Raw genomic sequence first — 12044 nt, 5'->3', positions numbered from 1 at the left:
TGATTCTGATCCACCATAGTAAGTTAACATAACTTGATAACTTAATACAATATACAGACTGTCCCAAAAGTCCCGGACCGGTTTAATATTTTCTAAACGACAACAGATAAATCAATAAGATTTGGTACACCAACACCACGTACCTAAAAATCTACTTTTTTAAGGAAATATCAATTTTCTGTCATATCATGGGGACGTCCCGCAAGGAGTCAGAAGGAAATCTTAAATAGGAGCATAGGTCAATATGCACATCAAATGAAAGTTCTTTTTTAGTAGAATACAATGCCGCAAACTGCACTTCAAAAGGTTGATCCTGCGCAAAATGGCGGCCGTTCAAAGATTTCTTAAATCAGCCATTTAGAATCTTTGAACGACTGCCATTTTTTACCCAGGCGTTCTTTTGAGCTTGAATTAATTACACCAAATTAACCCTTCTAGGGCTAAGGATGGATATATCCGTCAATCTTTGTTTACTTTCCGGGCTGAAAACAGATATATCCGTCCCAAGAAATTTCTTTTCTGGGATAAAGACGGATATATCCGTCCAAAAAACGAATTGATATACAATGTTTATAATAGGGTAATAAACATTACACTGCATTATAAATGGGTTATTTTGTTTTTGTGGTTGGCAATAATAATTGCCGCAGCTGTTTCGGCTATTTTGCACCATAGAGTGTGCGTAAGTAAATATTGCTGTCACTTCACACATGGTTGATAGTAAGTGATGTTTACATTTTATGTTTGGTACATTATTTTTATGGTTTGAGCTAAAGTTACTAATGCAAACCATCTGAAATTTGAAGATATAATTGAGATGCTTAATAAAAGTATGTCTGAGGGGGGTTTTATACTTGGCAGTGAAAATAATAATATGGAATGTGATGGATATGATGAACCTGAAGAACAGTCTTTATGTAGTAGAAGTCTTGGCGGGGAATGGGATTGAGGACACGGGAGTTGAACTGAGTGGTTTAGATTTACTTCAGAATTATAGATACATTTTTATGGATAAAAAATAAAACAAGGGAAGGAATAGCCTAAGGTTGACGGATATATCCGTCTGCCGCCCACAAGAATAGTCAAGATTATTGGCAGTGTTCATATTTTGTGATTATCACTGAGGGCGGCGGACGGATATATCCGTCCACCTTATGTTTTTTGTGGGCCAAAGACGGATATATCCGTCAAATCAAATTTTATTTTCTTCATAACTTTTGTACAAAAATTAGTTCAGCCCTAAGGAAAATCTTTTTATGATCCATGAATTATTTCAAGTGAAATAAATACAAAACACAACCACTTTAGTTTTTGATTTTTGGCCAAAAATAATTAAGCTCAAGCCCTTCATTTAATTTAGCCCTGGAAGGGTTAAAATTCTTTACTAGCAGAATATAATGCCGCAAATTTGAACTCAAACGGATAACCGAGCCAAGAATGACAGTGGTTCAAAGATTCATTTATTTCGCATTGCTATTATACGCTTACTCCTCAGGGGGCACAGCCCTAGGAATCGGAAGAAAATTTTTAACGTAAGCATAGGTTGATATGCACATCAAATTAAAGGTCTTCACTAGTAGATTACAATGCCGTAAATTCAAGCTCAAAAGAACGCCTGGGTAAAAAATGGCAGTCGTTCAAAGATTCTAAATGGCTGATTTAAGAAATATTTGAACGGCCGCCATTTTGCGCAGGATCAACCTTTTGAAATGCGGTTTGCGGCATTGTATTCTAATAAAAAAGACCTTTCATTTGATGTGCATATTGACCTATGCTCCAATTTAAGATTTCCTTCTGACTCCTTGCCCCCATGATGTGACAGAAAATTGATATTTCCTTAAAAAAGTAGATTTTTAGGTGTGGTGTTGGTGTACCAAATCTTATTGATTTATCTGTTGTCGTTTAGAAAATATTAAACCGGTCCGGGACTTTTGGGACAGTCTGTATAAGTTAACTCAATTAAAACTGAGAAATTAGCAATCCGTCAAGTTCTGTGTTGAGCTGAAGAGGCTTACTTAAGTTAATTATGAATAAAATTCAATAGGTAGGTAACAGCGTTGTAGGCATAAATTATAAGGGTAAAGTTTCTTAACTGGGCCACACTAACTTAAATATTTGAAACCATCGATATAAAATATTGGTTAAAATAATAGGCCCTAAAACTTTGTTATTTTTACCTAGGCCTACATTATTTCAATTTAAGTTAACCCTCCGAGTGTTAATTGTCGATGCGTCGACACATAACACACTTTGTGTAGTGCTTTGTGTCGATGCATCGACTCACAAACACCGTTTACGGCGAAGGCTCTATGACTGACAAAATCGGATTGAACTGGATCGAGTTAGGTATCGTTTTATTTTGCAGATTCAGAGCTTTCTCCGGAGGTCTGTCTCTAAGCGCTTTTCATTTTAGTTCCGAAAATATTGTAGCAGACAGCTGACGTGCGTATTTGTAAAAAGCTTGGTTAACCTCGCACCGATGACTGATGTGTTTTATTACGTTTATCATTGTTTTAGTGTTAAAAATCAAAAGTAGTGATATACATGGTGCATTATAAGAAGATTTAAGTGATTTTGAAGGGCTGGTTGATGATCCTGAAGAAGTAGGTACCGGTAGTGATATTGATGTAAATTTCAGCCAGATTCCTAGCTATGGTTAGGCTATGCATTCTTGGCTAAACGCTATGTACCGAAATCTGTTTTTGGCCCATAACTTATTTATTTGCAAATCTACCTCCTTATATTATTATATATTTGTAATCCTCATAAAATTTAGAACAAAGTGGCTATTTTCAAATATTTATAGGCCTATAATTTATACAATTACATTGAGCGCAAACTTATTTTTTTTTTTTATTTTCCAACATTTTTTTTTACCTAACAAAATTTTTTTGAAACAAATTTTCCTTATGTTTTATGTAATAATATTGAAGCCCATGATTTTCCAAACAAAATGGTATATAGAACAGTATAATTAACATTGTTTTCAAGCTTCTCAGATCCGTTTTAATAAAACCTTGCAAATGAGCAAAAAATAGGCAGACATTAAGGCCAAAACAAGGGACACTCGGAGGGTTAAGTTTAGGGTATAAAATAAAACTGTCACTCCTAACCTAACTTGTTGATAGGCTAATGAAAAAGTCAAATGAAGGTTTTAGCCTACCTACTAACTTAATTGAATCGACCCAATCGATATTAGCGTTATTTACTTAGCCCAGTTACGAAACTCTACCTGCGTTTTGTGAGATATTCTCTAGGTTAAGTAACCTATCGATACCGTGGCTTTAAACTTAAGTTACTGCAAGTCAGCTAAACCCACAAAATAAATAAAACCCATTTACTGGAACCGTCCCAAGTAAGCAACAGGTAAGTTGAGAAATTTGTAGGAAGATCTTAACTTATACTAGGCCTAGGCCTAATAAATAAACAACAAACTAACTTAGGCCTGTAACTTATTCACAATTTTTTCCAAATGTCAATTAAGGCTTAGAGCCTGGTTACACTTCCATATCTGTTGGCACAAACAACCGAATGAAAATATCAATCGATAATTAAACTATCGAATAATCAATATTACCGTACTCAAATCAAAATTTCTTTTATTCCGTATAAAATAATTTTTTTTACAAATAATGTATTACAATAGAAGTATAACTGAATACCTGATAAGTATACAAAATTAAACCCACATGGGAGAACCCGTGTGTGGGAGTGAGTCGTTGTATATTGCAGCTTAATAAGAAAGAAAAAGAAACTTTGATTCTTATTAAAAACAAAACAAATAAACGGTATCAGCATTCTGACACATACTTTCTCCCATAAGTTTGTCAACGTATTTGGTGACAACCTTTATCATGTGTAAGCGATGAGAGTAAATATACGGAAATGGGATTAGTACAATTTTGATCAGAATTTAAAGGACTAGGCTATTACATAGGCTACTAAATTTTTATCAAAATCGTTCGGGCCATTTTTGTGAAAATCCGATATTCCGTTATTTTATGGGGTTTTTATAGGAAAATAACATAATTTACAATATCTTTTGAACTGTAATTTTGGCTAATCGCATCGGAACATAGATAATGATGTCAGGTTGACTCGTTGACTTTCCCGCTACCATTAACCACCCAAAACGCCCCCCTCCCCCCACACATGCACACACGCACACACACACCAAGACACACACACACACGCACTCACGATCACACAACAAGAAATCAAATTGGCTAATTGAAAACAGATTGTTAATAAACTCCTTAAAGTCTAAATGTTTATTTTTCTTTGATTATAATCAATCACGAGAAAATTTACAAAATGAATTTAATTTATTGTGCCATAAACACTCTTGTTTGTATAATTGTTCTTGCAGATGTATTGAAGTAGTAAAATGTGTTAAATATCTAGGATTGTTTGTTGATCATCATTTAAAGTGGAAGCAGCATGTAAAACAACTTTCAATTAAATTAAGGAAATACATTATGCTTTATATCACTTAAGAGACAACATTAGGAGTAAGCATTTAAAAAAGGTATACATCTCCTGGTTTGAAAGTGTGATGAGATATGGAATAGTACATTATGGGGGTACTTATCCTACCATATTACAACCTGTCATCAGGAACCAAAGACATGCACTGAGGACAGTTTTTGGATTTAAAAAATATGATAGAGTAGGCCTAAGTTATCTTTTTGAAAAAGAAAAACTTTTAAACCTTCAATCAATTGCACGTATACTGTTTGATTATGTTTGTTTTTAAATATCCGTACATGTTTAATATGAAACCTGTCAATAGAATATCTCGATCAGCACAATATTAGGCTACTTGTTAACAGAAAGCTTTTTTAAAAAGGAAACTAGTAGGCATCAGTTTTGTTGTCTTGGTCCAAATTTTTTTATGTGTTTGTAAAAATGTTCGGTAATGAAGTTTATAATGATAAAAGGTCTGTGATAAAGTCAAAAGCATCTTGGTTTTTCCTATCATTCATAATATAGTCATAAATAATCTGTAACTTATTTTTAACTTTGTTTTAGATAAATAACTATTTATATTTGCATGTAGAATTTATTGTCTTTCTAAAAACCGTGTTCTTATTAAATTATTCTAATTTTTTTATTTATAACATAGGGTAAGTGTTATTTATATGATTAAAACTGTTGCAATAGGAAATGTCTTCTGTTAAAGTGACAAAGAAGGAAACACGAACTGTTTGCTGCCAGAAACAAGAAAATGAAATGTATTAATAAAAATGTGTTTTTGAACCCGCGCGTGCTTTGCATGGCAAATGTGATTATGTATTTAATTTTAAAATTGCATGAATAAAATTGTTTGAATTGAATTGAATTGAACGCTGTAATACCAGCTGTCAGCTATTGTCTGTATATGAAAACTAATAATCTATTAATAATCTAATAATCTATTTATCTATTGGTGTGGTAGTTAAAAAATATAACTAATTTTAATTCATTTAAAAAATGTTTGAAATTATTTCTCACCAACTTTCTTGTATAAATTAGAAGATTTTTTCCAACTTCCTGAAATTAGATTTTTTTGATAGTAACAATATTCTCTGTAAGTAGTCTTAAGTTAAATATTGTGTTTTTATAACTGACTCCATTCTGTACAAAATGTGCAACATGAATAAAGTTATTTTGATTGATTGATATTAGCTTATCCCTACCAATGAGATTGAGCCAGTGAACATGTGTTTTTTTGAACGTTGTAATTGAGTGTCTGTCGAAGTCTCGTAAGTCTAGTGGAAGGTTAGAGTAAATGATGTGTGCAACGTAGTGGCAATTAGTTGTAGAAAATGTCTTTGTAAGTCTTGGTAAGCGTATGCCTTGGCCTAGTGCATGTCGAGTATTATGGTCATGTTGAGGACGATCAAAGAGTGACTCGTGGTGTTTGAAAATAAACATCGAAACTGTTCTGATGAATAGTTGCGTTAAATCAAGTACATTCATTTCAGTGAACAGAGCATCCGACGAGTATTGCCTACCCTTGCCAAGTGCCGCTTTTATAATTGCCTTTTGTGTTACAACGAGAGGTTGTAGAATGTTGCTGTAAGCACCACCCCAGGCCATTATCCCCCCCTCAAGCAGCGACTGTACATAAGCATAATAGGCCTATGCATTTTTAATTTCATCTATTTCAAGAAAATGGTGCAGTTGGCGAAAAGCAAAAATCAGTTTTCTTAACTTTTTGTTTAAATATGACACGTGATCTGCCCTGTGACAATTTAGCATCAAACACAACTCCAAGATATTTATAATTTTGAACTTGATTTAAGTTATTACCGGGCAGGCACAACTAGCCTATTTCCGATTTCATGACCACATGAATGAATTTTTATTTCGTTGCGAAGTGTGTCACCTCGAGCTCAAAGGAGATTGGAATAAATTTTGTTTTATTGACATTGAGCTTTAACACATTCTGATCAAACCATTTTTTTATTTTTGACACGCCTCTTTCGGCATTGGAAAAGCTGAGTCCCAAGTTTCGCCTTGGAATAAAACTAAGGTGTCGTCAGCAAAAAGGTAAAAATCACCTTCAATATTTAATTTCACAAGATTGTTAATTAATGTAAATTAAGAATTTTAAAGGCCCTAACGTGCTACCTTGGACCACCCCAAAATCTAAATTAGGCCTACTTACCAAGATTTCCATTGATTCCATTGATATATAAGTACAAACTGCTTTCTATTATCAGAATAAGATCGGAACCATTGCAAAACTACATCTTTAACACCTATCATTTCTAATGTTTTTTTAAAGGAGCGATCTACCAACTAAGTCGAAAGCCTTGGCCAAGTCAAAAAATACCAGAAAAACACGCCTGCCTCTACTGATGGCTAAATTTATATCTTTATTAACCCTCCGAGTGTCCCTTGTTTTGGCCTCAATGGCTGCCTATTTTTTGCTCATTTGCAAGGTTTTATTAAAACGGATCTGAGAAGCTTAAAAACAATGTAAATTATACTGTTCTATATAATGTACCATTTTGTTTGGAAAATCATGGGCTTCAATATTATATATAAAACATAAGGAACATTTGTTAAAAAAAAACTTTTAGGTACCAAAAATATATTTTGGAAAATTTTCAAAAAATAAATAAGTTTGCGCTCAATGAAATTGTATATTATAGGCCTATAAATATTTGAAAATAGCCACTTTGTTCTAAATTTTATGAGGATTACAAATTATAATCATGTAGTGAGGTAAGTTATCAAATAAATAAGTTATGAGTGAAAAACAGATTTCAGTACATAGCGTTTAGCTAAGAATGCATAGCCTAACCATAGCTAGGAATCTGGCTGATAATTTACATCAATATCACTACCTACTTCATCATCAACCAGCCCTTCAAAATCACTTAAATCTTCTTATAATGCACCACGTATATCACTACTTTTGATTTTTAAAACTAAAACAATGAGAAACGTAATAAAACACATTAGTCATTGGTCTGAGATTAACCAAGCTGTTTACAAATACGCACGTCAGCTGTCTGCTACAATATTTTCGGAACTAAAATGAAAAGCGCTTAGGGCATCACTTTACTTGACGTCCTACACTCATTCGATTGTTTTTTTCGATTCGATATTTTCATTCGATTGTTTTATTCGATATATCGTTTGGTTAGTTAGGTTAGGTTAACCTTACCTAACTAACCAAACGATATATCGAATGAAGCAATCGATTAATCGATATATCGATCGATATTTTCATTCGAATGAGTGTAGGACGTCAAGTAAAGTGCAGCCGCGCTTAGAGACAGACCTCCGGAGAAAGCTCTGAATCTGTCAAATAAAACGATAGGCCTACTAACTCGATCCAGTTCAATCCGATTTTGTCAGACATAGAGCCTTTGCCGTAAACAGTGTTTGTGAGTCGCTGCAGCGACACAAAACACTACACAAAGTGTGTTATGTGTCGCTGCAGCGACAAATAACACTCGGAGGGTTAACCTCGAACAATGCATCTGTGATGTTTTTTGATTTTCTAAACTCATTAGGTTTTTTTTTACTCATTAGGTTGTTTGTGCCAACAGATATGGAAGTGTACCCCTTAGCCTATACAGTAGGTGTAAGTGGCTTGATCATGGCTACCACAAGTTAGCCATGAGTTAGCCTAGTAGGTCTAACTTAGGCTAAAACATTATAAGTAGCAGAGAAGTTAACATTTTAGGCCTCTAAAAAATATCTCAACACTATTTGAACTTGAGTTGTATGGTTACAAGCAAAAAGTACAAGCTTGTAAGTTATTCGTAGGCTTTAATGAAGATGATAGGCTATTTGTGGTGTGGTAAGTTAGGTCCTTTACGTGGGCCTATCAGTGACAACTAACTAGGTACCTTACATAGTAAATTCCCTAAATACGTATTAAACTCACCTAAGTTATTTCGTACGCGGAGACACTATGAAATTCACCAGTAACTATACTTCATCGTCAATAGGGAATGATAATTGAAGCACAACTCACGAGATAACTAACACTGCCTACCTACAACAATCCTTAGTAAAAAAATAGGTGCCGTATTACATTAGTAAACCACGGTAAACTAATGATATTACAAATACATTGCAAAATTGATTTCAATGAGTAAAAGTAAAGGCTATTTTGCAGACAAAATCACGATTTTATTGGCTGTAATCGTAATTGCACAGTCGCCTTCGCCTAGATCATAAACGTAAAATAAAACCACACACTTGTCACTTCCCACTTGGCTACTAAAAATTCGTTTCACTCAGGCTAGTCAGGTGAAGAACCCAGACTTCAGCAGACTACAACACTACAGAAAAGCACGACACGGACGACAAATGAAAAGCGCTTAGGGCATCACTTTACTTGACGTCCTACACTCATTCGATTGTTTTTTTCGATTCGATATTTTCATTCGATTGTTTTATTCGATATATCGTTTGGTTAGTTAGGTTAGGTTAACCTTACCTAACTAACCAAACGATATATCGAATGAAGCAATCGATTAATCGATATATCGATCGATATTTTCATTCGAATGAGTGTAGGACGTCAAGTAAAGTGCAGCCGCGCTTAGAGACAGACCTCCGGAGAAAGCTCTGAATCTGTCAAATAAAACGATAGGCCTACTAACTCGATCCAGTTCAATCCGATTTTGTCAGACATAGAGCCTTTGCCGTAAACAGTGTTTGTGAGTCGCTGCAGCGACACAAAACACTACACAAAGTGTGTTATGTGTCGCTGCAGCGACAAATAACACTCGGAGGGTTAACCTCGAACAATGCATCTGTGATGTTTTTTGATTTTCTAAACTCATTAGGTTTTTTTTTACTCATTAGGTTGTTTGTGCCAACAGATATGGAAGTGTACCCCTTAGCCTATACAGTAGGTGTAAGTGGCTTGATCATGGCTACCACAAGTTAGCCATGAGTTAGCCTAGTAGGTCTAACTTAGGCTAAAACATTATAAGTAGCAGAGAAGTTAACATTTTAGGCCTCTAAAAAATATCTCAACACTATTTGAACTTGAGTTGTATGGTTACAAGCAAAAAGTACAAGCTTGTAAGTTATTCGTAGGCTTTAATGAAGATGATAGGCTATTTGTGGTGTGGTAAGTTAGGTCCTTTACGTGGGCCTATCAGTGACAACTAACTAGGTACCTTACATAGTAAATTCCCTAAATACGTATTAAACTCACCTAAGTTATTTCGTACGCGGAGACACTATGAAATTCACCAGTAACTATACTTCATCGTCAATAGGGAATGATAATTGAAGCACAACTCACGAGATAACTAACACTGCCTACCTACAACAATCCTTAGTAAAAAAATAGGTGCCGTATTACATTAGTAAACCACGGTAAACTAATGATATTACAAATACATTGCAAAATTGATTTCAATGAGTAAAAGTAAAGGCTATTTTGCAGACAAAATCACGATTTTATTGGCTGTAATCGTAATTGCACAGTCGCCTTCGCCTAGATCATAAACGTAAAATAAAACCACACACTTGTCACTTCCCACTTGGCTACTAAAAATTCGTTTCACTCAGGCTAGTCAGGTGAAGAACCCAGACTTCAGCAGACTACAACACTACAGAAAAGCACGACACGGACGACACGACAGTCGACGACGACGAGTGGACGAGTGACGACACACGACCGCTGGTTTTTTTTAATTTACAGCTAGCAGCTAGCGCTAAGCGCTAGCAGACTAGAAACAGGCCAAAACAAAGGGGGGAAAAGGGACGACTACGTTTAAGCTGTAATAGACGTTGAGCACAGTAATAGTAACTGTGGTCGCTAGTGTATATTATTTTGAACATTAAAATTAAAATCAAAATCTTTATTTTCCGTTAAGCATGTATGGTAAAAAATTTGATTGAATTAAGATGAACTAAATTTATTTTCTCTTGTATTAACTTGGCTAATGCAAGTTATTGGCAGTCTGGCCCAATTAATGACTTATTGACTTTTGCTATCGGCATCGTCAATGCAATATAATAGATAGTATCATAGATGGACAGATTTCAGGCCATCAAAAACACACAGCAAACAAACCAGAAATGAAATGCTTTATTGTCGTTAAAACAATCTTTATCTCAATGGGTTCGGATTCCACTATAAAAACTGTACTGTAAGTCCCTTAATTGCCTTTAGCTTTATTTATGGGCTATTAATTAACAGCTGTGTCTAAGGAATATGTCGCGGCCTTAAGAATCAAGAATTTTTATTCATCGTGAAGCGCTATGTACATTACATGCAATGGATGAACGTAATTAAACTAACAATAGCCTAAAGTTTACAGGAAATATAAGAGCAAACGTAATATAAACAAGTGCAGTGTATACATGCAAAGTATCACCATAGTATGTTTTATCTATGGTATCACTGTGACAGTCATCTTAAAAATTAAAGACTAGGTTATAAAACATGCAAAGACTAGAGCAAACATGAAAACAGGTGCACTGTGTATACAATGCATGCAGTGTGTTTTATAATAAATTAGTAAAAACATAGCAGGGGTAAGAAAAGAATATAAAATTTTAAATACAATACTTACAAACAGACAGATAAATACTTATAAAACAACCCAGCCGTTGGCTATATCACAGACAGTCAGAAATTAAAATTGAATAGTTACTAGCAGACAAGATCGTGCCACTCATCCTACACTCATCTCCATTCATACTTGGCTTGCTTAAAATACCTGTCCTGTATCGTCGCAATTTCATTGAAAAGTATTAAAGTATGTTCATTGTTCACGTTGTCTTCTCCACGGTCATCGATCGGGGAATCGTCAAATTCTTTCTTCATGCAGTAGGCCTACTATGAGTATTATTTTGTTATGATATGGTTTACCTTGAAAGTATTTTTTTTAGTGATTTAACAAAATGTTTAGTGTCAGTTGTTGATATAAGGTTGTTTGGTAGAATATTGAAAAAGCCTAATTCCCATGATTTGTGGGGTTGAACTAGTTTTTTGGAGCCTATTTATTGTTGGAAGATTTGATTTGTTTCTGAGATTATATTTCTGACACTCGTGTCTTAAAGTATTTGGTTTGTTTTTAATAAACCTTTCTGTGAAAAAGTGATCTTGGTAGTGTGCTTCGTCTATGTTTCTCAAAACCTTTTGTTGCAGTACAGTATTAGAATTTTCTTTAGTGGTGATTGGTCTGTGGATCCCAGGTTATCATTCCGAAATTTATGTGAGTTGCAAAAAGAGTGTGATATACCGTTATTGTTATCGATTTGTTTGTCATTTTTCGCATTCTTCTCAATGCAAATTCTTCTTAATCAATGGGTGGCCTCCAGTTTTTTTTTTCGTTTGCAATAAGTTATTAGTCAGAATGTAAACGCTAGTCCTTTACAATAATTAGGAAAAACCATAAAATATAGTAGCCTAAGTGAACTAGAAATACAACAGTAGTCCAGTACTATATGCTCTGTGTTCAGTTGCGTCTTCCCATTACAATAATCCTATCTATTACAAAAGTCCAACCAAACCAAACCACACCAGTCTCAATCACGGATTACTTTACTCCTCTCATTATGCGCATGCG

The 12044-nt window shown here is 34.5% G+C and overlaps 1 protein-coding gene across 4 annotated transcripts in view; it reads right to left on the bottom strand.

The window, feature by feature from the left end:
• LOC128985619 (uncharacterized) overlaps nucleotides 1-8777 on the bottom strand; it is a 110501-nt gene extending 101724 nt beyond the window's left edge. For 3 of the 4 annotated variants that reach the window (XM_054405313.1, XM_054405311.1, XM_054405316.1), the window contains exon 1: nucleotides 8390-8777. The gene's annotated coding sequence lies outside the window, so the exon portion shown is untranslated. The remainder of the gene's footprint in view (nucleotides 1-8389) is intronic. The other variant, XM_054405315.1, reaches the window with a different exon arrangement.
• Nucleotides 8778-12044: the final 3267 nt, after the last annotated feature.

This window comes from Macrosteles quadrilineatus, unplaced genomic scaffold (assembly GCF_028750875.1).
Source record: "Macrosteles quadrilineatus isolate MER2022 unplaced genomic scaffold, UCM_ALF_1.0 Scaffold_2__2_contigs__length_208266976, whole genome shotgun sequence".
NCBI lineage: Eukaryota > Metazoa > Arthropoda > Insecta > Hemiptera > Cicadellidae > Macrosteles > Macrosteles quadrilineatus.
Note: the sequence above shows the minus strand (reverse complement) of the source record. Positions and strands in the feature narration are given on the sequence as shown.